This window comes from Rhinatrema bivittatum, chromosome 7 (assembly GCF_901001135.1).
Source record: "Rhinatrema bivittatum chromosome 7, aRhiBiv1.1, whole genome shotgun sequence".
NCBI lineage: Eukaryota > Metazoa > Chordata > Amphibia > Gymnophiona > Rhinatrematidae > Rhinatrema > Rhinatrema bivittatum.
Window position 1 is genome coordinate 177,780,533 of NC_042621.1, and position 27,387 is coordinate 177,807,919.

Genomic DNA, 27,387 nt, shown 5'->3' on the forward strand with positions numbered 1-27,387 from the left:
ATTTCTGATACAGTATCAGCTTGCACAGTGAAATTATTACAGTACATGTGATGGTGGCATCTTGCCCCACACCACTTTTTTTTTAAATAAAGAAAATATATTTTTGAATAGCACCCACATTACATTTGTAGCACTGTATAATAAGATATTAGATGGTTTTACTTGTGTATCTTACTGTATAAGATGGTCACTGAGTCCAGGTTTGACTTGCCAGAGTGGCCTTCCTAATCCTTACTCCATTCATCTTGAAGTCCTCACGCACAACCCTTAAGATGGTGGCCACACAGGAAGATGCATGGATGTTACTACCTAGCGGCTTATATAGTATACAATCTGCTAACAAGTTTATATTAGTTTCAAAATTCTTCTAGGCATATAGAAGAGCAATAAGCAATGAAAGACACCAGACAATGTATCAGTAAGTGATTACAATGAAATTGTGAGGTATTACACTGTGGCCAGATTTTCAAAGCCTTACGCACGTGGGGGGGGGGGGAGTTATGTGCGCCGGGCCTACGCATCTAAGTCCCGGGGCTTTGAAAAAGGGGCGGGGCGGTCCAGGGGGCAGGGCGGGGCCAGAGGCCTCTGGCACAGCGGCTATTTGCCGCTGTGTCGGAGGATCGCGTGCCAGCAGGCTGCCGGTGCACGCAACTTGCGCCTGCCCAGAGGCAGGCGCAAGAGATAGGATAAAGGTCAGGGGGGGTTAGAATAGGGCTGGGGGTGGGAAGGTTAGGGGAAGGGTTAGGAAGGATAGAGTAGGCGGAAGGGAAGTTCCTTCATAGGCTGCTCTTCAATTGAAGCGGCCTGGAAGGGAACAGGGGAGGGCCGCGGGCGTTGGCGCACACAATATGCACTAGTGTGCACCTCTCTTGGGCACACCGACCCCTGATTTTATAACATGCGCCCACCTGCTATAAAATGAGGCGCCCATGTGCGTGCGCCAGGTAGCGAGCACATGCACGCCCACGCGCTTCTTTTAAAATCTACCCCTATATGTTGAACTTTGCAAACAAGCAAAATGGCTACTACGCCAGATAAATGCATGATTTCGGAGTTCTTCATGCTATTATCAAATAGATAAGATCATTAGGAACAGGTTTTGAAAGGCGTAATAACTTGCCTGCAATTTGAAATGCTTCCATAGTTTTGTTACAGGCTATCATGATAATCTACGACGAAGCCTTTGATTCAGGGGCTACTGTGCTGACCCTCATCAGAATCCCTTATGGGCCTCCCATTGATAGGAATGGACCTAGTATGAACATATGAAGAGGAGACACAGGGAAGGATATCACAATAACGAAATGGCTGCTTGACCATAATGTAACGTGCGCGTGCACACACACACACACACGCACACAATCATTTCAGGAATAAAACCAAGAGAGGCAGCAGAAGAATAAAAAGAGACAGGCACGTGGACATTTTTAAGTCTTGAATTTGTACTTTTCTGTCATCTCTTTTGTAGGTCTTTCCTAACCTTCAAACAGGTTTTGACTTAATTACTGACTAGCTCATATAACCACCACTATCCAGACAGAATGCTCCATATCTAACAGGAAGGAAGTAATTTCATAATGTTTATCTGCTGCTTTTCTTAACTAAGAAAGTAAATGATACAGTAGCTCACTTTATAATGATAAGGAGGAGTAGATCAATATCTTACAGGGTTTCTCACATGGTCCAAGGCCACCAGAGGGCACTCACACTGCAAACGCCTGTGCCCTGTCTTTAATTTATAGCCAGTCATAAACCAGGCAATTTACCCATTCCCCCCTACCTAGTCATCCTGGAAAAGTTCTCTTAATGACTATTATAAACATCATGAGGATGTCATATTCTGCTTCTCTCAGTAAAGTCTATCAGAAGCTAGGTCTGCACAGGAGCAGGTTTAAGGTTTCCCCTAGTCCTGGGCACCAGGCTTGCCAGCAGATGCAAAGGAGCCTCCCCCCTTGGACTTAAGCAGCACACAAGGTCAGAGTCAGCAAATCCCTACATAAAAATAGATCCTGCTCTCAAAGTTAGTGACATTTCTTTTGTTGCGCTTGTTATATGCAGTAGACAGAGGCTGCCTACCGCTGTCCTGCTGCACTCCCAGGTAAGATAAGCCAGCAGAAACTTCCAATGACTTCTTCTGTCATCTCTTTTCCTGTGAAAAAATGACTAGCTTAACTAAATAGTGGGGGAAAAAAAGAAAGAGAGAGACTTAAGTGAGAATAATCAAAGGATGGTTAACTGACTGCACAACAAAAGCATTGATGTTATTCCTTTGAGACTCCCCCCCATATAATGTGGACTGGAAGATTTATTTAATTATTGGAATATTAAGTGTTTTCTTTTTCTTTTACTTTCTTAATATTCCTAGTTTGTGAATTCTTATGAAATTCCCAATAAATAGTAAATTATAAAAAAAAAAAAAAAGCATTGATGTTAGATTATTTTTCTGTCTTGTGATTGCAAATCCTACCACAAACATGAATCCTCAGTAAAAGAGCCTGAGCAGAGATCCGATGTGATGACCGCTGTGTACGACCACAAGGCAATAGCTCATTTTGTTGTACTTGACAATGAAGTAGATAGAAGATAAAAGCTGACAGTAAATGAGATAATTTCTTATTAACTCTCATAGACAACCATTTGGAATTTAACAAACGTGCTCCAAAACTTTAGATTGTGCCCTTAAAGAGGCTGATTGCACTGTAATACACTGAGATTTGTTTCCTATAAGGAATTGTGCTAGACACTATTTTCCTTTCATTCAAAACTGTAAAATGAGATTTGAAGGCAGCTTACTAGATTGCAGTATGTTAATGTTCCAGTTTCCAGTGTCTAGAATTACAAAATCTTCCATTTGATTTCATAAAGAAAAAAAAAAAAGCCCTCCAGTGCTCATCAACAAGCAGACTGGAATCCAGGAAAGCTTAATCAAAAATACATATTTATTATATTGGAAAGACAAATGTTTTGGATGTGTGATATCTTGGAAAAATACAAAATTGTTTCTTGAAATCATTTTGACATCATTTTCTCCATCTGATGTGTAATTTAATTACCACTAGAACACTAGCCACAAGGCTCAGGTTCCTTGGGTACCCTTCAAGACACTGCCTGAGCTATATATGGTATCATTGCTTAAGCTGTTTTAAATAAACTAGGTCAGCTGTCATTTAAGGATGCAAATCTGCATGAAAATACCATATCAGTTAAGGTGAAAATGGTAGATATCAAAGAATACACAATGGGGGTAATTTTCAAAAGGAGTTACGCATGTAAATGTAACTACTATTGTAGCAATTTCCAAAAGCCATTTACTGGAGTAAAGTGCACTTACACAAGTAAATCCTATGGACAATTCAATGGCATATATTATAGCAATTTTCAAAAGCCCACTTACTCAAGTAAAGTGCATTTACTCGAGTAAAACCCTGTTTTACTCGAGTAAATGCTTTTTAAAATCAGGCCCAATATGTTTTTGCAAATTCCTATATTCTGCAAGCTTCCAAAAAATATTGTTCAGTGCAGATCACAAACTTAGAAAATCCCATAAATTTGTAACACAACAAAAACTGACATAGAACAAAAATCTGTAGATTACATAGAACCGAGCATGTTCAAAATGGAAATAAACCATTAATCACAGGTCTTCTTAAAATAGACTTCTTGAAAGATTATAGACAAGAAGTTTTGATAATCAAAATACCCTTGTATCACTGTCTTAACTTTACAACATTTATTCAGTTTTGTGGGGGAAGGGAGGAGGGGAAACAGTTCAGTGTTGAGCCAGCCCGGTGTTTCACTGGCAAGTGCTGTGTGCGGCCATGTGAAGACCTGGGTTGGACTGCTGGGCCAGGCTTCTGCTCCCTGGGTTGACTGGGTCTGCAAGAGTGCTGGGAACTGTGGACCCTGGCCGAAGACTGTTGCTGTGATGGTTGGGCTGAGTTGAGAGAGGTATGTAAAGACTGGTGGGGGAGGGGCAGAAAGATACAATTGCAAATGAAGGATCACAGTGACATAGCCCAATACATGCCCGTTCCAACTGGGCTGGACTCCCTAGGGGTAGGAGGAATCTGTTGCCCATCTCCCTTAAAAAAGAAACCAATTCTTATATTATTCAGAAAGCTGTAAAAAAAGACAGCAGTCTTGATGTCAACATATGGCTTATTTCTTTCAGCAAAAAATTTATAAAATGAGTGAATGAGTGCCTGGCTGAGTGCTGGTGCTGTCGTCTGTGGGTGAATGAGTGCCTGTCTGAGTGCTGGTGCTGTCGTCTGTGGGTGAATGAGTGCCTGTCTGAGTGCTGGTGCTGTCGTCTGTGGGTGAATGAGTGCCTGGCTGAGTGCTGGTGCTGTCGTCTGTGGGTGAATGAGTGCCTGGCTGAGTGCGGGTGCTGTGGTCTGTGTGTGAATGGGTGCCTGGCTGAGAGCTGGTGTGAATGGGTGCTTGGGTGAGAGCTGGTGTGGGTGGATGCTTGGGTGAGAGCTGGTGTGGGTGTGAATGGGTGCTTGGGTGAGAGCTGGTGTGGGTGTGAATGGGTGCTAGGGTGACAACTGGTGTGGGTGTGAATGGGTGCTTGGGTGACAGCTAGTGTGGGTGTGGGTGTGAATGGGTGCTTGGGTGAGAGCTGGTGGGTGTGTGTGTGGGTGTGAATGGGTGTTTGGGTGAGAGCTGGTGGGTGTGTGTGTGGGTGTGAATGGGTGTTTGGGTGAGAGCTGGTGGGTGTGTGGTGTGAATGGGTGTCTGGGTGAGAGCTTGTGTGTGTGTGTGGGTGTGAATGGGTGTCTGGGTGAGAGCTTGTGTGTGGGTGTGAATGGGTGTTTGGGTGAGAGTGTGTGTGTGTGTGGGTGTGAATGGGTGTTTGGGTGAGAGTGTGTTTGGGTGTGGGTGTGAATGGGTGTTTGGGTGAGAGTGTGTGTGTGTGGGTGTGAATCGGTGCTTGGGTGAGAGTTTGTGTGTGTAGGTGCGAGAGCATTTGTGTGTGATTGAGAGCATTGTGTTTGGGTGTGAATGGGTGTTTGGGTGAGAGCGTGTGTGTGTTTGGGTGAGAGCTTGTGGGTGTGAATGGGTGTTTGGGTGAGAGCTTGTGGGTGTGAATGGGTGCTTGGGTGAGAGCTTGTGTGTGGGTGTGAATGGGTGCTTGGGTGAGAGCTTGTGTGTGTGTGTGGGTGTAAATGGGTGAGTGTGTGGGTGTGAATGGGTGTTTGGGTGAGAGCGTGTGTGTGTGTGGTTGTGAATGGGTAAGAGCTTGTGTGGGTGTGAATGGGTGCTTGGGTGAGAGGTTGTGTGTGGGTGTGAATGGGTGTTTGGGTGAGAGGTTGTGTGTGGGTGTGAATGGGTGTTTGGGTGAGAGCTTGTGTGTGTGTGTGTGGGTGTGAATGGGTGTATGGGTGAGAGTGTGTGTGTGTGGGTGTGAATGGGTGTTTGGGTGAGAGTGTGTGTGTGTGGGTGTGAATCGGTGCTTGGGTGAGAGTTTGTGTGTGTAGGTGCGAGAGCATTTGTGTGTGATTGAGAGCATTTGTGTGTGATTGAGAGCTTGTATATAAGAGACCATGAGTGTGATTGAGAGAGAGACTGGTCAGGAAGATGACTGGTGTGAGAGAGAGACCGAGACTGGTCGTTGTGTCTAATTGGAGGGGGGGGGGGGGGTGAGTGACTGTTTGTGGGCGCTAAGGAAGAGGACTGTGAGGACAGAGCTTCAGCAGCCCTTGCTGCTTCTGGTGAGTGCTATTGGTCTGCAAGGGAAAGGAGTAGGAGAGTTGCTGGAGATGGTAAGTAAAGGTGCCTTTTTAAATTTATTTTTCTTGATTGATTGCCATTTTAATTATTGGGTATTATGCAATGTCTGCTGTTTTCAAATATTTATTGATATTTGGACATGTTTTAATAATTTTTATAAGTTTTTAATTGGATATTATTCTGTTCAGCAGCTGTTTTGTAACATTTTTAGTATAGCTTTACAATTATTTCTGTGTGGGGCTCTATAGCAGCTTGGCTTATTCTGTTTTCCCAATAGGAAATGTATTAGTGTTTAGGGCCTGGTTTAATAGTTGTATTTCTTAGATATGACCCCACACCATTTTGGTTGTCCTTCTTTGGACTGCCTCCATCCTATCTCTATCCTTTTCCAGAACTGAACACAGTTCTCCAGGTGAGGCCTCACCAAGGACCTATACAAGGGCGTTATCACCTCTTTTATCTTACTGGTTATTCCTCTTTATATGTAAGCCTAGCATTCTTCTGGCTTTAGCTATCACCTTGTTACATTGCTTCGCCATCTTCAGATCACCAGACATAAAAACATAAGACATGCCATACTGTGTCAGACCAATGGTTCATCAAGCCCAGCATCCTGTTTCCAACAGTGGCCAATCCAAGTCACAGTACCTGGCAAATACCCAACATTAGATAGATCACAATCTACTATTGCTTATTAATTACTGTCATTGCAGTATATGGATTTATCTTCTAGAAACATATCCAAACCTTTTTTAAACCCAGTTACACTAACTGCTGTAACCACATCCTCTGGCAATGAATTCCAGAGCTTAACTATGCGCTGAGTGAAAAAGAATTTTCTCCAATTAGTCTTAAATGAGCTACTTGCTAACTTCATGGCGTGCCCCCTGGTCCTTCTATTATCTGACAGAATAAATAACCCATTTACATTAACTTGTTCATGTTCTTTCATGATTTTGTAGACTTCTATCATATCCCCCCTCAGTTGTCTCTTCTCCAGACTGAACAGCCCTAACTTCTTTAGCCTTTCCTCATAGGGCAGCCATTCCATGCCCCTTATCACGTTGGTCGCCCTTCTCTGCACTTTCTCCAGTGCAGCTACATTCTTTTTGAGATGCGGTTACCAGAATTGCACACAAAATTCAAGGTGCAGCTCATCATGGAGTGATACAGAGGCATTATGACATCCTCCGTTTTATTTTCCATTCCCTTCCTAATAATTCCTAGCATTCTGTTTGCTTTTTTGACTGCCACAGCACACTGGGCCGATTATTTCAATGTATTATCCACTATGATGCCTAGATCCCTTTCCTGGGTGGTAACTCTTAAGATAGAACCTAACATTGTATAACTACAGCAAGAGTTATTTTTCCCTATATGCATCACTTTGCACTTGTCCACGTTAAATTTAATCTGCCATTTGGAAGCCCAATCTTCCAGTCTCGCAAGGTCCTCCTGCAATTTATCACAATCCGTTTGAGATTTAACTACTCTGCATAATTTTGTGTCATCCGCAAAATTGATCACCTCACTCGTTGTACCCCTTTCCAGATCATTTATAAATATCTTAAAAAGCACTGGTCCAAGTACAGATGACACTATTACCCCAAGATCTCTCTCTTGGTCTGTGCCCATCAGTCTTTCACCAACCATCACATACAGCTCTTTTGGATTACCGCATCCCGGATGCATGACTCTGCACTTCTTGGCATTGAATCTCAGCTGCCAAATCTTCAACCATTCTTCAAAATTTCTTAAAATCACTTTTCATTCTCTCTACTCCTTCAGGCGTGTCCACTCCGTTGCATATCTTCGTATCATCTGCAAATAGACCAACTTTATCTTCTATCCCTTCTGCAATGTTGTTCACAGAGATATTTGCACTTTATTATATTAAATTCACTTTGGAGGAGGAGCGAGGGAGATTAATTTCCTGGGGCTTTACACGACGGAGAAAGCGAGGTGAGCTACCTCACTGAAAAGAAATCTTTTTACCCGCTGGACGCCGAAGTTTGCCTGTTGAACTTCCTGGATCGCTGTACGCCGACGTCATCAAGGGGCGACTGGCTTGGGCATAAAAGCCAGCCCCCTTCGGCGCATCTCTTGAGGAGGAGCGAGGGAGATTAATTTCCTGGGGCTTTACACGACGGAGAAAGCGAGGTGAGCTACCTCACTGAAAAGAAATCTTTTTACCCGCTGGACGCCGAAGTTTGCCTGTTGAACTTCCTGGATCGCTGTACGCCGACGTCATCAAGGGGCGACTGGCTTGGGCATAAAAGCCAGCCCCCTTCTGCGCATCTCTTGAGGAGGAGCGAGGGAGATTAATTTCCTGGGGCTTTACACGACGAAGAAAGCGAGGTGAGCTACCTCACTGAAAAGAAATCTTTTTACCCGCTGGACGCCGAAGTTTGCCTGTTGAACTTCCTGGATCGCTGTACGCCGACGTCATCAAGGGGCGACTGGCTTGGGCATAAAAGCCAGCCCCCTTCTGCGCATCTCTTGAGGAGGAGCGAGGGAGATTAATTTCCTGGGGCTTTACACGACGAAGAAAGCGAGGTGAGCTACCTCACTGAAAAGAAATCTTTTTACCCGCTGGACGCCGAAGTTTGCCTGTTGAACTTCCTGGATCGCTGTACGCTGACGTCATCAAGGGGCGACTGGCTTGGGCATAAAAGCCAGCCCCCTTCGGCGCATCTCTTGAGGAGGAGCGAGGGAGATTAATTTCCTGGGGCTTTACACGACGGAGAAAGCGAGGTGAGCTACCTCACTGAAAAGAAATCTTTTTACCCGCTGGACGCCGAAGTTTGCCTGTTGAACTTCCTGGATCGCTGTACGCCGACGTCATCAAGGGGCGACTGGCTTGGGCATAAAAGCCAGCCCCCTTCGGCGCATCATTGCCGTCCCGGCGCATCGCTCAGGGGAGCACGACCATGTTGGAATAGTGTTCGGAAGAACTGAATTATTTTGAAATGACCTCAATAAGATCAACTTGAACTGTGAGTTAGAACTTCTTCTTGACGTATTGCTTTTCTCCCTTGCTCTAAACCTCCGACTTCCACTAGGAGAAAGAATAATAAATAAGGAAGGTGAAGTTTGGAAAGTTGAGAAACTGTGATATATATTACCTGTTTAATCTATGCCTCATACTAAGAGGAAGGCTAGGATTAGGGAGGTAATAACCTCATCTCCCAATCCTATGCCTATCCAAATGCAGATATCATCTTTCTATTCACCAGCATCTGTAAAAGAGCCGGTGGATATGGCCGCTGGGGAAACTGCCACGGAGCGGGTGGTAGGCCCCTTGGCCGAAACATCCTTAACACCAGGCGCCCCTAAGACTCCTCCTCCTCCACAGATTTTTTCTTCTAGTAATGATTTACCTGATTCTTTTCTTGAAATAGAAGGAGAAGGAGGCATGGCCAAAAAGGGCCAAATTGAATCCATAATCTCTGAGGGTGATCAAGTAATAATAGGAGAAACAGAAGAGATTACAATGAGCTCTATTTGGTCAGCTTTAAAATCGCTGGAAGCAGCTATAGTAAATTTGACTAAGTCAACTGAGTCAACAAACCAATGTTTTACAAAAATTGAGACTGTGATGTCAAAAATCGATGGAAAACAACAAGATATGGAGATGAGGATAAATGAATTACAGGGTTGTTCTCAAAAAATTTCTAAAATAGAAATTGTCTATGATAAAAGACTCGAGACAATCGAAAATTCACTGCGCTATTTGAACTTGAGAGTTCTCAATTTCCCAAGACATGACATGATTACACCGAGAGACATGTTTAAAGAATACCTTAGCGCTGTATTAAAAATGCCAGAAAATGCTATCCCTCCCATAACAAAAATATATTATGTGGAAAGAAAACAGAAGGGTGTAAATCTTGAGAATAAGATCATAGAACCACAATTGAATATCTCAGAATTGATTGAGTCATCCTTAGAAACAGAAATTTCAACTAGAGCTACATTGCATATATCTTTTGTATTTCCGGCTGATAGAGATGCAGTACCTCGCATGTTTATGAGAAGTAGGCTAGAGAAATTTCACGGGGCCCCCATATGGATTTACCCAGACTTATCACGTCAAACACAGATAAGAAGGAAGAAATTCCTTGAAATGAAAAATGAGGTGGAACGTATGGGAGGGAAAATGCTTGTAAGGTTTCCGTGTAAATGCGAAGTTATGTGTCAAAATCAGAAATTTATCTCTTATGATATTACCCAATTAAGAGTATTTTTGGATTCACGAACCCAAGATTCTTTGGCTATGGGTTTAGAGGCATAAAAGGAAAGTTTAGATGCTACCTTATTTTTTTTTCAATTGTTAAGTTTCCTTAATTCTGCTTGATTTCCTTAATTAAAACTCCTAGTGGATTACTGCTTAAAACTATGCAGATACTAAGTACCTATTTCTTAATCTTATGGTGACTGTCATGTGTATATGACTTATTATTAATGTATCTTTAATTTTCTTTTCTGTTTATTGAATTTTGCATAAATAAAAAATTAAAATAAAAAAAAATTCACTTAAAAATTCCCCCCAAAAAATTTAGTTCATGCTATGAAAACACTGATTTTTAGCACCTGCCAAATATACCTAATTGCCTGAAAATATACTCCTAATTTGCAATTTGTAAATGCCTTATATCAGAAGCCATATAAACAATCAAATCAATACATTGTGAGGATAACTTTCAAAGGAGTTCGGTGAGCAAAATAGTGCTTTACCCGCAGAAATATGTAGCCCACAAAAATTGTGCGGCAGATATGTGCAGACATTTACAGGCACAGGAAGAGGCATTTCAGGGGATGGAGTCTGGGAGGGGTTGATTCTTGCACACATACTTGTTTGTTTTAGAGAGCATGGACATAACTATTCTAGGCACAATTATGCACACCAAATGGCAGGTGTAATTGTGCCTGTGTAGTTTTGCCAAGAAAATTTTCAAAGCTGACTTATGCATGCAAGTCCACTTAGAAACTTGCTGGGACTTTTTGTGCATGTTTGCCAACTAATTTGTGCATTGTTACCAAATTTCCCCATAACACGCAAACATCATAAACATATAGCTACAGATTTCCATGACCTAACACAGAAAATACATAACGAAATAAAAATCAGTCACAAAACTCCCCAAAATAAACCAGATGCAACTAATATTTAATATCACTATCAAAAATTAAAATAATCAGCCTAAAAGGAAATTCCTACCAGCCCTTTCTCCCCCCAGCCACGCAAAAGCTGTCTCCATCATCTTAGATATCGTATAACCAATCAAACCCTGCCCAAATAAGTGCATCAAGATCCTGGTCCTAGGCAACCTCAGAGCTTGTACTGCTTAGCCATGTGATTATATTTGTAAAGAAAAAGGCATTTTTTGTAAAAGCCGTAATTGATATAAGCATCATTGCTGGCCAGAGGTACTGGCATGCTCAGCCCTTCTGTGAGTGTTCTGGCTGAGAACAGATTGAGCATAGCCTGGCAGAATCAAAAGTTTAGTCACATCCTCCTATTGAATGGAATATGTGCACCTTTACATTGTCTTCATAAAAACCCACATACTTGCTTAATGGGGAGAAAGCTGAGCTTGTTCAGGGCACTGTGACCACCTGACTCAGACTATAAGGAACAGAAAATGAGTCACTATAAGGAACAGAAGATGAGTCATTTAATCTTTTTTATATGGAGAAACTCCTAAAATGCTTTGAAACAGTAGCTATTGCTAAACAAGCCAGGACAGACCAAACTGTGCTTTCAGAGGATGCCTAACAGAGCGAACTCTGAGATAAGAGACCCAGTACAAGTCCAAGTGGTGCCACAATGTGGGGCGGATTTTCAGAGCCCTGCTCGCGTAAATCCACCCAAAACCGGGTGGATTTACGCGAGCAGGGCCCTGCGCGCCGGTAAGCCTATTTTACATAGGCCTACCGGCGCGCGCAGAGCCCCGGGACTCGCGTAAGTCCCGGGGTTTTCGGAGGGGGCGTGTCGGGGGGCGGGCCCGAACCGCGCGGCGTTTTCGGGGCGTGTCGGGAGCGTTCCGGGGGCGGGCCCGGGGGCGTGGCTACAGCCTGGGGCGGCCCGGGGCGGCCTGGGGGCGTGGCCGCGCCCTCCGGACCCGCCCCCAGGTCGCGTCCCGGCGCGCAGGAGGCCCGCTGACGCGCGGGGAATTACGCCTCCCTCTGGGAGGCGTAAATCCCCCGACAAAGGTAAGGGGGGGGGTTTAGACAGGGCCGGACGGGTGGGTTAGGTAGGGGAAGGGAGGGGAAGGTGAGGGGAGGGCAAAGGAAAGTTCCCTCCGAGGCCGCTCCGATTTCGGAGCGGCCTTGGAGGGAACGGGGGTAGGCTGCGCGGCTCGGCGCGCGCCGGCTATACGAAATCGATAGCCTTGCGCGCGCCGATCCAGGATTTGCGCGGCTCCGCGCGTATCCGCTAAAATCCAGCGTACTTTTGTTTGCGCCTGGAGCGCAAACAAAAGTAGGCTATTCGCGCTCGTTTTAAAATCCGCCCCTGTATGTATAGGGGTCTTTTAGATTAGTAGTTTTGTATTTCACAAGCCTTTTTTTTTTTTTTTTTTTTTTTTTTACCCCTTTGTCTTTTATTTCTTTGTATTGCCCTCCATAATTGATGGACTGTGTTACTTAGAAAAACCAGGACCCCTCATCAGCCAGAGGGGCATGCTCTACATTGCACGCCCACAGTGGCGGCAGCCGTCTCCCCTTTCTTCCCAGGCCTGAGCACATCACCCCTGTGTGGCATTACAGACCAGAGCAGCCTGTTCCCCAAAATACGGTACTGTGGCCTGGCCCCATAGAGCATTTTAACTATAAACATTTTTAAATGCATTAACTGCAGCAGGTAAAAATATCTAAGCATCGTAAGGCCTATTTGGAGCTAATATTTTAATTCTGGTCTTTCTTCACTGCTGATTTTATAGTACATTTTCAGATTTTTCATTATTTTATTTTTTTTTTTACCCACCAGCTTTCTGCTTACACTTTTGGCTTACAGCATTTGTGAGGTCTGAGACTCAAACCCGGGTCTCCTTGCATAGCAGCTCACAGCATTACTTTGGACAGGAACAATGTTTACTACTTTGACACCATGAAAACAAACCGGTAACCGATCCAATGTAGCAGACAGCAGAAAGATGAAATGATGGATCGGTAAAAAATGGACTTTATTGAAACTTGCCCGACTCTGGCCGAGTTTCGCTCTGTCTTTATTTATGATCTTTTTTCCTTGAATGTACTAGTTACAGTGCATGCTGCATTGTCACTGTTTTTATAGATTATGCCATTTTGAAAAATGTGTTTTCACTCTTTTCTCTAGTAATTTTTGATTAGATATTTCAATTATTAGTATCTGTACTTTCCAACACAGAATTGTTTGATGAAACATTTATTTCATACACACACAGAAAAACATGTGCTGTTCTTTTTATGTATTGTGTATTTATATTATTTATTATGTTTTAAATGTGGTTTATATCATATTTAATTGTTGATACAAATATTTATGTTTGTGTGTATTTTTAATTGTTCATATTTATGTACCACAGCCCCTGAGGCAGCTCGACAGAGCGAAACTCGGCCAGAGTCGGGCAAGTTTCAATAAAGTCCATTTTTTACCGATCCATCTTTTCATCTTTCTGCTGTCTACTTTGACACCATGCCACATGGGACCTCACTATGAATCCTGCCAGTGGAGCTATGGGTAGCTGAGCTGGTTAATTTAGTATCTTATCGGTGTATTAGATGACCAAACCCCTGCCTGTAAGCAGGAAGATCTGTAGTGGGGCCTGAGCAATGCCTCCACCTCTACAAAGATCCTGCAGTGCAAGTGTACACAGAGTTCTGCCTGTAGGAGAAACCTACCTAAATTATCATCTGTATGTTGACTAAAAATCCTAGTGTGACCCTAAAGGATATAATCAATATGATTGGCAGCACTGGAAACTTCTCAGAGATTAAAATACATTTTTGGAAAATCCAATGCAATCCTTGAATATGGAGGTGAAACATTTCCTCTTAAGAGCACTACTGACAGCATTAAATATGCCAGAAGTGTTGCTACTTTGGATAACTGAGAAAGATATGAAAAATTTACATTCCCTTCCATTATTATGAAAGGGAATGAAAAACAGAATCAGTTTAAATATCACAGATAAATAGCAAAGAGGGAATAAAATCAGCAGACATTAGGTTAAATGTGGGGCTTCCGATCATAGGTATTTATAAATTGCAAATTTATGGGTATATTTTCAGGCCATTAGGTATATTGGTGGGTACTAAAAATAGGAGTTTATCAGTGTTTTCAAGATGTGATTAAAAAGTTTTGGTTAATTTTTAGATCTATTTAATTGAAGGAGGCACAAATCAATTTATTTCAAAATTTTTAATGCTGTGTTGCATGGTGTGAGTGTGGCAAGGGTGAGGGAGTGCATGTGACTGAGGGAGATAGGGGGAAGGGTATGGGGGGATGGGAGTAGCAGACTGTGCCTAGCTAAAGGAAGAGGCAGGCTGTGTGGTAAGGGAGTGTGTAACTGAGTGGGTTCCTCCCCAAAACACTTTCCTATAACACTCCAGTCCCTCTTTCACTCCCTCTTGACCCACTGTATTCCCCTCACCACTGCACTTCCCTTGTCTGCTTGCACCTCTCTGCTGACCCACTCTTCCCACGGTGCAGCTCTTCTTTTTCTTCTGCTCAAGGGGCTTGGGGTCTTTGTTGGCCTGCTCCAGTGACATCATCAGGCTGCTGCTGCACACTGCCTCTTCTTGAATCGCTGCAGCCGAATGATGTCATCAGAGCACCTCCTGTAGGCCTATTTTTCAGGGATTTCCAGATAAAACCAAAAAACCCAATTTCCCCATTGGGGGTGCTTTATCAGAGGGGGGAGGGCTCAGTTTTAACAAAGATGGATTTAGAATTTTCCTGCCCCTAGGCATTGTTAGTGCTGTTTCCATTCCTTTTCTCCCCCCTCTCCCCATTCCCTCTTCTGACAAGAGACAACAGAGCAGAACATCTGAGGCACAACCTTCTTTCTTCTGCTCCAGGCTCACCTCCTCCTCTGAAGTCCATGAAAGACAAGATGAGAGGATCAGGATTAGGGAGCAGAGTGACTTTTCTTGGCTTCCTGCTGCAGTGCTGTGGCCCTACCTCCCTCCCCCTGTTCCCTGTAATTTTTCTTTGCTTTGTCTTTTCCCGCCTCATCCCTTCCCTTCCTGTTCTCTGCACTGGAAAGGGAGGGTTTGGAGCTGGAAACAGGCCATCATTGCTGCGCTTGGAGGTGGACCCTTGTCCTGGGGCTGTGGAGAACGGCTCCCTGATAGGGACCAGGAAGTACCAGGGGGCGTAGCACAGGAGGAGACAGAGGCTAGGATGAGCTTCACCACTGGAAGCCCTTAGGGACCCGGGCCGCTTGGACTTAGGTGGGCCTCACAGGGTCTCCCGAAGAGGTAGTAGAGAGGTGTGCCCACGAGCAGCAAGGGAGCACGGTCGGACTCTAGGCTGGGTGCGGACGTGGTGCGCAACAACCATTCTCTGCTGAGTGAGACTCAGCAGAACTGGGAAGCAACACATTTTCAGTTAGCCTGCTGCCGCCCAGAAATATACTGCCTTAGGCACAGCCCTAGTGTGCCTATTGGCAAATCCAGGCTTGGTTTAACCAAAGACCAGAAGCCCTAGATATATAATATTGTTTCTCAAATATGGCATATCTGTGATTGGATTTGGGGGGAGAGGGGGGGAGATGTGAAAAGTTTTGTTTAATTTTAGCAGATGGTGGTCTGATAACACCCTGTACCAGTCCTTAGATGCTACAAGCTAAAGCATTCAAAATCTCTAGATTTCTTAGGGATAACATCTTAGCAGTCAAAGCAATGTAGACTGGAAAAATGGAAGGTTTTCTGTTATTACTATTGGTGGGAAATGTAGATTTTCAACTGTGTTTGGACAATAAGAGGTTGAATTTTAAAAGCCTGGCATGTGCCAGAATTAGGGGATGCGCGCACAAGTTAGACTTACATGCACCCACCGTATTTTCAAAGCTCAGAGATGCGTACCCATCTCGAGCTACATGCACGTGTAACAGATTCAAAAAGGGGCAGGTCATGGGCATGGTGTGGGTAAGGCATGAGCATTCCAGCGTGGGACTAAGAGCTATGCATGTAAATAATTACACGCCCTGGCATGCAATGAGATCCAGTGCCACGTAAGTTTACTTCTGTTATGGAGGAGGTGTAACTTAAACAATTTTTTAAAATCAGCCATTTCTGATGAGTTTAAAGGGTCTGGGGTAGCTGGGAGGAGTACAGGCTATTAAACCAGGGGGGATTTGAAGGACCTACCTCTCTCCTGGATGAACTGGTGAAACTTGCAATGGTGTGGACGCACACCCCTTATAAAATACCCTGATTTATGTGGTATAAATGGGATTTACGCAGCTAGGTGTGCGCCCATTTAAAATTGGGCGCGCGCTCAGCATATTTTATAACATGCATGCATATGTGCAAGTCATTTCCATGTGTATATGCCAATTCTACATGAGGAAACCTTTTAAAAATAAACGCAGAGAATGCATTACTGCATGCCTATGTCTCTGCTGCAAGCTGGATCAATGCCTTCCACAAAATAGAGTTTGCCCTCCACTGCTGTATGTCTTGCTCTCAGTTTTACTGAAAGCAAGTCACTTTATCTCCTTGCACCTTAGTTTTCTGCTGGGGTTCAATAATAATAATTATTCCTTTTATCCTCTCTGTTTAGAAGCTGTCATTCAGAGCAGTCACCAAAAAAAAAAAATGGTGCCCAACCTTTCCACCCATTTGGGATCCAGTTAAGTTGAAAAAATATCATTTAAAGTTGTTGTTTCAAAAAGTCACAGTATTTTCTGTCTTTGTTCAGTCTGACATCTGTGTCATCACTAACATGTGGAGCGAGGCCTTTTTAGCAGCATAAGAGGTTCTTCATGTACAAGCTTGAGGAGTCTGCTTGACTCTACCTTCTGTACATTCTTACGTTCTTGTGATTGTGGTCATTAAATGCCAGACACTGACTGGATATGTGAAAGGGAGTAAAATGTCATTTGAATAACAATGCAGAGAATAGAAGTTTTTTGTGTTTCAGGCAGCTGGTGAAGTAAAAAAAAAAGTTACTGTGGCATATGTAGTTATTTTGGTGTCCTCTGTATGAAAGGCTGACCAGGCCGGAAGGCTCATCTGCATACTGCTCCCAGCATCCCCCGGGAGAGGAGTCCAGAGGTCACCGCAAGCGATCCAGGGATTGACATCCACAGCCCCAGCTTCCAGAGGCCCCGCACCCTTTGCAGTAGAAGAGGACCGGAAGGCTCATCTGCATACTGCTCCCAGCATCCCCTAGGAGAGGAGTCCAGATGTCACCACAAGCGATCCAGGGATTGACTTCCACAGCCCCAGCTTCCAGAGGCCCCGCTCCCTTTGCAATAGAGGAGGACCGGAAGGCTCATCTGCATACTGCTCCCAGCATCCCCCAGGAGAGGAGTCCAGTGTTCGATTTTACATATCACATCGGTTTACATTCAACCAAAAACTTCAGGAAATCAGGCATTTCCTTTGTCTAATACATTGAACATTTGTCTAATACATTGAACAATTGTAACATGGAAGTGGTTAACAAGGGATATGAATGGAACATGGAAATGGTTAACGAGGGAGAGGAACATTAATGGAGGTCAAAGTGAAAGGAACTCTTATCATGTTGTAGTCAGGCATAGGATTTACGTCTTATAATTAGGACAAGGTGAAAGAGCTTCTATTTTACAGTGGTCATGCCCAGAAATAATATCTTACATTGGAGTCTCAGTGGTCAGTGAGAGGTTAATAGAATAGTAAGGGTGTATGTCGGTTGATAGGGGGCTGGCTGTTGACTGGGCTGTAGGGGTTTGTTCTGGTGTTGGAGTTCGGTCATGTTATTGCAGCGAAGGCTTTAAGAAATAGCCAGGTTTTAAGCTTTTTCTTGAAGGAGTGGGGTGATGGGTCTGTTCTGAGATCTGTGGGGAGCTTGTTCCACAGGGTGGGTCCGGCAAGTGATAGCATTCGTTCTCTTGTTGATAATTTGTGTGTTTCTTTTGGTAATGGTGTTTGTAGGAGTCCGGTGTTTGAAGAGCGAAGGCTCCTTGGTGGAGTGTGGAGGTGAAGGGGTGTAGTTAGCCAGTTGGAATTGTTGCTTTGGAGAATTTTATGAACAATGGTTAAAGCTTTGTATTGGATTCTTTGATGAATGGGCAGCCAGTGTAACTGTTTGAGTATAGGTGTTATATGCTCCGTTCTTCTGCTGTTGGGGAGAGCTCTAGCGGTGGCATTTTGTAGAAGTTGGATGGGTTTGAGGTATGATGCTGGGAGGCCTAGGAGTAGGGAGTTGCAGTAGTCAAGCTTGGAAAACAGGAGGGCCTGTAGGAGTGTTTTGAGTTTGTGTAGGATCTGGAGTTTATAGAATCCATCTTTCAAAATGTTGTTGATGTGCTTTTTGAAGTGAAATTGGGTATCTATGATAATGCCCAGGCTTTTTGCTGAGGAAAGTAGTTGGTTGTTTGGTTGGTGTGTGTTGGGGTCCATACTGAGAGGTGATGTGGGATTGTTGGATATGTAGATGATTTCCATTTTGTTGTGATTGAGGGTGAGGGATAGTTAAGCGAGAAGGTGTTTTATTGTGCTCAGGTGGGAGTTCCATAAATTTAGAGTGTGGTCAATTGAGTGATTGATTGGGAGTAGAATTTGAACATCGTCAGCATATATGTAGTATAATAATCCTATTTCGCTTAGTGGTTTGCATAGAGGGGTCATCTAGAGGTTGAACAGTTGAACGATGGTGCAGGGAAGAGGGATTCAGCTTTGTAAGGAACTGGGGAAACGTTTGGGGAAAGGGGAGACTTTTTCGAAAGGATTGGCTCCACCTTAACCAGAGTGGAACCAAGCTGCTGGCACTAACTTTCAAAAAGGAGATAGAGCAGCTTTTAAACTAGAACAAGGGGGAAAGCCGACAGTCACTCAGCAGTGCATGGTTCGGAGAAATGTATCCTTGAAGGATACTAATAAACAGGAGAGTTAGGGCATCCCAACAGAGAGGTTCCATTAAAAGCAAACATAGTCCATATGCCTATATGTAAAAAATCACCAAAGCTAATGATTTCTGAATTATCCCAAACAACTGAAAAGCAGGTTGTTAAAACAAACAAAAACACACTTTGAAATCTCTGTATGCCAATGCCAGAAGTCTAAGAAGTAAGATGGGAGAGTTAGAGTGTATAGCAGCAAATGATGAGATTGACATAATTGGCATCACAGAGACTTGGTGGAAGGAGGAAAACAGATGAGACAGTGCTATATCAGGGTACAAATTATATCGCAATGATAGGGAGGATCAACCTGGTGGGGGTGTGGCACTTTATGTCCGGGAGGGTATAGAGTCCAACAGGATAAAGATCATACAAGAGACTAAATGCTCAGAAGAATCTATATGGGTAGAAATCCCATGTGTGTTGGGTAAGAGTATAGTGATAGGAGTATACTACCGTCCACCTGAACAAAATGGTCAGACAGTCTTCAGGTACAATGGATGATTTTAATGATAGGTTACAAATTTTTACTAATAGGTCTGAAATTTCATTTTTTAGTTCCTTCAGAACTTTGGGGTGTATACCATCCGGTCCAGGTGATTTACTACTCTTCAGTTTGTCAGTCAGGCCTACCACATCGTCTAGGTTCACCGTGATTTGATTCAGTCCATCTGAATCATTACCCATGAAAACCTTCTCCATTACGGGTACCTCCCCAACATCCTCTTCAGGAAACACCGAAGCAAAGAAATCATTTAATCTTTCTGCGATGGCCTTATCTTCTCTAAGTGCCCCTTTAACCCCTTGATCATCTAACTGTCCAACTGACTCCCTCACAGGCTTTCTGTTTCGGATGTATTTAAAAAAGTTTTTACTGTGAGTTTTTGCCTCTACAGCCAACTTCTCTTCAAATTCTCTCTTAGCCTGTCTTATCAATGTCTTACATTTAACTTGCCAACGTTTATGCTTTATCCTATTTTCGTGTGTTGGGTAAGAGTATAGTGATAGGAGTAATCTACCGTCCACCTGGACAAAATGGTCAGACAGATGATGAAATGCTAAGAGAAATCAGGGAAGCAAACCAATTTGGCAGTGCAATAATAATGGGAGATTTCAATTACCACGTACACAAAAAGAGTTAGTGGTAAACCACAACAATAAATTTAATAACAAAAATGTGGAAACCAAAGTATTTTTAAATTATAGCCTAAGAAGGTGTCAGCAAGCCTGACATTATATGTCTTTAACATAGACACTAACCGGTCTTCTCAATCATCCACCTTCATCATCCTTTAATGCTTCAAAAATAATTTATTTTTTTTTTAAGGTTTTTTCTTATTAATTAAAATAGTCCTCCATCCATAACATCAACATGACTCTGACTCTTAACAATCGTACATTATTATTGCCCTACACAGGCTGGTGTTTCGCTAGCTCAGCTTCATCAGGGGCACATCAAAAATGCTTTAGCAAGAGTCGATTACCTAAAAAAGCCTAATGTTGTTGTTTTATATACCGAACAGTTGGATGATAAAGCTAATACTTATCTGATAGCAGCATGGCTAACCATTCAAGCGGGACCAGACGTCTCAACCATCTTGTCAGGAAAAACAGTGGAGGAACCGAAACCGAGGCTCGCGTCTCTTTAAATTCACCCCAGGGTATGATGTCAACGACCTAATTCATGCATTGTTGAAATGTCAATAAAGTAATCTGCCAAACATAATGAGAGAGAGTTATCATCCTAAAAAAGCATATAAGTCCAACTCGCTATTTAAACCAGATGGATGAACAGTGTTAAGTCGGTAGATCCAACGTTGTTCCGCCTGTAATAAAAGACGTTGCCGATCTCCCCCGCGCCAGGGTGGTAAAACCTGATCTATTGCACAGAAATATAGATCATCAAAAGTATGTCTTTGTTCAATACAATGTGACACCAAAGGTTCATTCTCCCGGTTATTTTTTATATTAGAACGAAGTTCGATCATTCTGGTCTTAAGAAGACGTTTTGTCTTGCCAATATAAACCACCATAGAGGAATCACATGTAGTGTTATGTCTCAAAAATACTTTATAGCCAGAGGGCACAATCAAATGAACTTGAATGGACATGGATGAATTGCAGACAGAACAAGTATGACATGGATGATGGGATCCAGATGCATGACTGGACGAAATCGACGTCATCGAGCTGTCAGATTTCACTAGCAAATTTCTTAAATTCAAGGCACGCGAAAAAGTAATGCGTGGAGGTAACTGAAAGATGTCATGCACCTGTAGAACGTGCCAATATTTTAAAATTGACTCACGAATCTTGGAAGCAGCACGTTCTACAGGTGCATGACATCTTTCAGTTACTCAAAGGTAGGCGTTAATTTCTGCCGGCACCGGGAAAGTGCATAGAAAAGCAGTAAAAACTGCTTTTCTGTACACCCTCCGACTTAATATCATGGCGATATTTGCCTGCGGCTTGAAAACCAGACGCTCAATTTTGCCGACGTCCGGTTTTTGAACCCATGGCTGTCAGCGGGTTTGAGAACCGATGGCGGCAAAATTGAGCGTCGGTTGTCAAACTCGCTGACAGCTGCCACTCCTGTCAAAAAAAGTGTCCCTAGCGCCTCTTTTTACCACGGGCCCTAATTTGAATATTTTTTTTTTTTAATGAATCACGCGCACAGGAGAGCGGGTGCTCACCCGCTCTCCTGCAACTTTTACTGTATCGGCCTGATTGGGAGGGAAGCACTAACTTGCCCTATGCCAATGGGATGGGAGAAACAGCAGATTAAAGACTGAATCAGTGGGCTTTAACATATTAAACTTAAGCAAGACTGTGAGAAGTCACAAATGTATTCAAAGCACTTGTATCAAAAGGGAAACTTTGATAAAATGAGGAAAATAGTTAGAAAAAAACTGAAAGGTGCAGCTGCAAAGGTTAAGTGTTCAACAGGCTTGGACATTGTTTAAAAATACAATCCTAGAGGCGCAGTCCATATGTATTCCACGCATTAAGAAAGGTAGAAGGAAGGCAAAATGATTACCATCATGGTTAAAAGGTGAGGTGAAAGAGGCTATTTTATCCAAAAAAAATCCTTCAAAAATTGGAAGAAGGATCCATCTGAAGAAAATAGGATAAAACATAAGCATTGTCAAGTTAAGTGTAAAACATTGATAAGACAGGCGAAGAGAGAATTTGAAATGAAGTTGGCCATAGAGGCAAAAACTCATAATAAAAACTTTTTAAAATATATCCAAAGCAAGAAACCTGTGAGGGAGTTGGTTGGACCATTAGATGACCGAGGGGTTAAAGGGGCTCTTAGGGAAGATAAGGCCATTACAGAAAGACTAAATGAATTCTTTGCCTACGTGTTTACTAATGAGGATGTTGGGGAGATACCAGTTCCGGAGATGGTTTTCAGGGGTGATGAGTCAGATGAACTGAAGGAAATCACTGTGAACCTGGAAGATGTAGGCCAGATTGACAAACTAAAGAGTAGTACATCACCTGGACCGGATGGTATGCATCCTAGGGTAGTGAAGGAACTAAAAAATGAAATTTCTGAGCTATTAGTTAAAATTTGTAACCTATCATTAAAATCATCCATTGTACCTGAAGACTGGACGGTGGCCAATGTAACCCCAATATTTAAAAAAGGCTCCAGGGGTGATCCGGGTAACTACAGACCAGTGAGCCTGACTTCAGTGCCGGGAAAAATAGTGGAAACTATTCTCAAGATCAAAATCGTAGAGCATATAGAAAGACATGATTTAATGGAACACAGTCAACATGGATTTACCCAAAGGAAGTCTTGCCTAACAAATCTGCTTCATTTTTTTTTAAGGGGGTTAATAAACATGTGGATAAAGGTGAACCGGTAGATGTAGTGTATTTGGATTTTCAGAAGGCGTTTGACAAAGTCCCTCATGAGAGGCTTCTACGAAAACCAAAAAGTCATGGGATAGGAGGCGATGTGTTTTCGTGGATTACAAACTGGTTAAAAGACAGGAAACAGAGAGTAGGATTAAATGGTCAAATTTCTCAGTGTAAAAGGGTAAACAGTGGAGTGCCTCAGGGATCTGTACTTGGACCGGTGCTTTTCAATATATATATAAATGATCTGGAAAGGAATACGACAAGTGAGGTTATCAAATTTGCAGATGATACAAAATTATTCAGAGTAGTTAAATCACAAGCAGACTGTGATACATTACAGGAGGACCTTGCAAGACTGGAAGATTGGGCATCCAAATGGCAGATGAAATTTAATGTGGACAAGTGCAAGGTGTTGCATATAGGGAAAAATAACCCTTGCTGTAGTTACACGATGTTAGGTTCCATATTAGGAGCTACCACCCAGGAAAAAGATTTAGGCATCATAGTGGATAATACTTTGAAATCGTCAGCTCAGTGTGCTGCAGCAGTGAAAAAAGCAAACAGTGTTAGGAATTATTAGGAAGGGAATGGTTAATAGAATGGAAAATGTCATAATGCCTCTATATCGCTCCATGGTGAGACCACACCTTGAATACTGTGTACAATTCTGGTTGCCGCATCTCAAAAAAGATAGTTGCAATGGAGAAGGTACAGAGAAGGGCAACCAAAATGATAAAGGGGATGGAACAGCTCCCATATGAGGAAAGGCTGAAGAGGTTAGGGCTGTTCAGCTTGGAGAAGAGACAGCTGAGGGGGGATATGATAGAAGTCTTTAAGATCATGAGAGATCTTGAACGAGTAGATGTGACTTGGTTATTTACACTTTCGAATAATAGAAGGTCTAGGGGGCATTCCATGAAGTTAGCAAGTAGCACATTTAAGAGTAATCGGAGAAAGTTCTGTTTCACTCATCGCACAATAAAGCTCTGGAATTTGTTGGCAGAGGATGTGGTTAGTGCAGTTAGTGTAGCTGGGTTCAAAAACGGTTTGGATAAGTTCTTGGAGGAGAAGTCCATTAACGGCTATTAATCAATTTTACGTAGGGAATAGCCACTGCTATTAATTGCATCAGTGGCATGGGATCTTCTTAGTCTTTGGGTAAATGCCAGGTTCATGTGGCCTGGTTTGGCCTCTGTTGGAAACAGGATGCTGGGCTTGATGGACCCTTGGTCTGACCCAGCATGGCATTTTCTTATGTTCTTATGTTCTTCACTATTCTTAAAATGTAGAAAGTTACAGCATTGGGAGGTGCGTTCATTTTGTGAATGGTAAGAGTATGCTTCATACAGGGTGAGGCTAAAGGTGACTTCACGAACCACTAGAGGGAGAGGCAGCAAGGACTCTGGCTGTCAAGGGCGGTTTGCCTTTTTTTTTTCCTTTGAGAGAACATGTTTGCTGTCTCTTCCTGTTTGTAGTGGGTTCCAGGAAGGACCCAGCCTGCTATCAGAGATCCAAGTAGGTTTCTGTCCAGTCATGGGACATGGGATACTTATCCAGGATTCAGCTGAACCACCAGGTAGTTCTGTTCGAGTGGGAGAAGCGGAGCTTCTAAGTCTCTTGGGGTCCAGAAGGAGAAAGCATCCCATAGAGAATCCCGACTCGGTTTCTCAAGCTGTTTTGTTTTTTTTGAGGGGGGGGGGTTTGGTGGATTTAACTCTACAAACTGCTGCTTCTATATTTGTGCTGCCACAAATTCTACAAAAAGCTGCTTCTATATTTGTGCTTTACGTTAATCTCCAGTAAAAGTGATTTTTGTCTTAAAATACCCCCCATTGTGTGGATTCTTATTGATAGTCTGCATGAGGGATCCTCTCGGGCCTTGCAGCTCCTTTCTTAGCCCCCCCACAATCACCACCACCACTGGAGAATCCTGATTTAGAGATGAAGTAAGTTTTTTTTCCTACTCTGCAGCATGTGAATGTGACCCTTTGCCTGTTTCAGGGAGTACCCTGAGAAATAGGACTACTTGTACTATATTGTTGCACAGTCTTAGGCCCAACATACTATCACCTACATATTTCAGACTCCCCTGCAATTCTAATGGGGTGGACAAATAACTCCAAAGTAAAACCAAAAGATGAGCAAAAACTTGATAAAAACAATGGCGTTTGCTTTAAGCTCTGATTGCCCACTAAGTGAAGTAGGCAATTGCCTATGAGCGACAGGATGAAACGGATACCTTCCCTGTCCCAAAGGCACTTTCTCACAAATGCCATTCAGCATGAGCAACAGCACCCTATCAGGCCCATCTCCTTAAAAGCTGAGGGGCTCATGGGCCATTGGCATTCAAAACACCATAAACTAGAATCGCTGTCGGCTGCTCCTGTGCCTTTAAGAGGGTAGGGCTCTGGTAGGATGTGGTCACTCAGGCTGAGTAGTGCTTGTGAAGAAATGTATTGTGACAGAGAGAAGGCACCCCCTTTCAGGGTAGGATTACCAGATGGTTCCAGATCAGCAGGGACAGGCTGAGCCAGTCCTGGCTTTAACACTATTGCATACATAAGAATATAAACGCCATGCTGCGTTAGATCAAGGCCTAGTGAACCTAACATCCTATGTTGGGCAATGGCCAATCCAGGTCACAAGTACCCAGCAGATCCCATGAAGTAGAACTATTCCCTGTTACATAATAATAGATTTCTTCAGCCTACCCGGGTAATAATGTTTTATGGACTTTTCATCCAGGAACTTGTCCAAATCTCTTTTAAATCCTGCTGTGCTAGTCACCTTGATCACATTGTCTGACAGCAGCTGCCACAGCTTGATTGTGCACTGTGTAAAATAGTATTTTCTAAGATTTGTTTTGAATCTACTTGTGTGTCCTCTTGTTTTAGTATTATTTGAAAGGATAAATAACTTTACTTTATTTACCCATTCCACCCCACTCATGATTTCTTAAATTTATGTACTGTAACTTCTCAGCTATATCCTTTTCAAGCTAAAGAGACCTAAACTGCGCAGTCTCATCATAGGGGAGCTGTCACAGGCTATCATTTTTGTCATCCCCCTATGCATTTTATGAGAATGGGGTGACCAGAAATGTACACAATTCTCAAGGTGCAGTTATGCCATGGATCGATTCAAAAGTAATATATTTTCCATTTTATTCTCCATTCCGCTTCAGATCATTCCTAACATTCTATTTGCTTTCTTGACCTCTGCCATACGCCAAGCTGAGGATTTCAATGTATTTTCTACAAGAACGCAAAATTAATTTTTTCCTGGGTGGTGACGCCCATTACAGAATTTAGCATTGTTTACTGTTGCAAGCCAAGGATTACCTTCTAAGCACCTCTTGGTTAAGATTACCAGATAACTCCAGATCAGCAGAGGACTGGCTGAACCAGTCTGGGTTTTACCTTCATTGAAAACTGCAGGGTGGCCATTGTGATCCCAATTTTTTTTTGGAACATTTCCCCAATTAAATTTCATCTGCCATTCAGATGCCCGGTCTCCTAGTCTCACAAGATCCTTTTATTGTTCCTTACAATCCACTGCTGTTTTGTGTCCTCTGCAAATCTGATCACCTCAATTGTTGTTCCTTTTTCCAGATCATTTATGAATGTGTTACATATCTCAGATCCCAGTACTGATCCTTGTGGTACTCCACTAATTATCAGCCAGCACTTCGCACAATGCAGATTGTATAAAATGCTGCTGCCAGGGTGCTCACCAGTGCCAAGATGAGAGATCATATAACGATCTTTCTCCATTTGGAAAGCTGACCATTTAGTCTTACCCTCTGCTTTCTGTTAAACAGTTACCCAATCCACGGTAGGATGCTGCCTCCCATCACATAATTTTGTAATTCCGAGAAGAGTCTTTCATGAGGGACTTTGTCAAATGCCTTCTGAAAATCCAAATATACTACATCTACTGATCCACCTTTGTCTACATGTTTATTTACATCTTCAAAAAAAAGCTAAAAGAATGACTCTTCTCCATTAAGCTGTGGGTATCTATTTGGCCAACAATTCTATTTTTAAGAATAACTTCTGACATCAGGCTCACTGGTCTAAAGTTTCCCAGATCACCCCTGGAGCCCTTAACATAGGCATGCAAGACTTAAGCTTGCTGTCATCTCCCCCAACCCCTGAACAAAGGACAAACTCATGTAATGGCTTAAACATTAGGCCGCAGTTTATTACAATAACTTAACCCGAGCCCTTAACCAGTTAATACAATAAGCCAAAACCCCCAAAACATTTCCCCTCCCCCTTCCATCTTCATCCTTCGCTTACCACCTCGTCCCAATGGTAAGCCGTCTCGTTGCCCCCCCCCCCTTACCTACCCCGCCTCGGCTCCAGCGAGGGTAAGCTTGTGGCCAGAGCATCGTCCCCCGTCCCCCCCTTGCTCTTCGGCCATCCCGTGTAGCAGCCCCAAACTACACGAGATTCTCCCCCCCCCCCCCAATTTACTTTACAATCCAATACAAAATTCTAACTTAGGGCTCGGGTTTCCGCCACCAACAAAGGCAACTTAGTTGTCTTTGTTCCCCCCACTGCAGCCACTCAAATGCATCCCATTTGCTGTTCCAAACCTTCCTGCAGGGCATTGTTAAATAAAATAATACCCACATCAGATAAAAGAATACCATCTTTCCAAAACAAACCCGCTAGTATCTCCC

General features: G+C 43.1%; 1 protein-coding gene across 2 annotated transcripts in view; it reads left to right on the forward strand.

Moving 5' to 3' along the window:
- The first annotated feature begins 1,983 nt into the window (after window positions 1–1,983).
- Window positions 1,984–27,387, forward strand: part of LOC115095598 (dual specificity phosphatase DUPD1-like) — a 98,935-nt gene continuing 73,531 nt past the window's right edge. Inside the window, exon 1 of one of the 2 annotated variants that reach the window (XM_029609546.1) lies at window positions 1,984–2,098. The gene's annotated coding sequence lies outside the window, so the exon portion shown is untranslated. Of the gene's footprint in view, window positions 2,099–16,532; window positions 16,574–27,387 lie in introns of those variants that run through there. The other variant, XM_029609547.1, reaches the window with a different exon arrangement.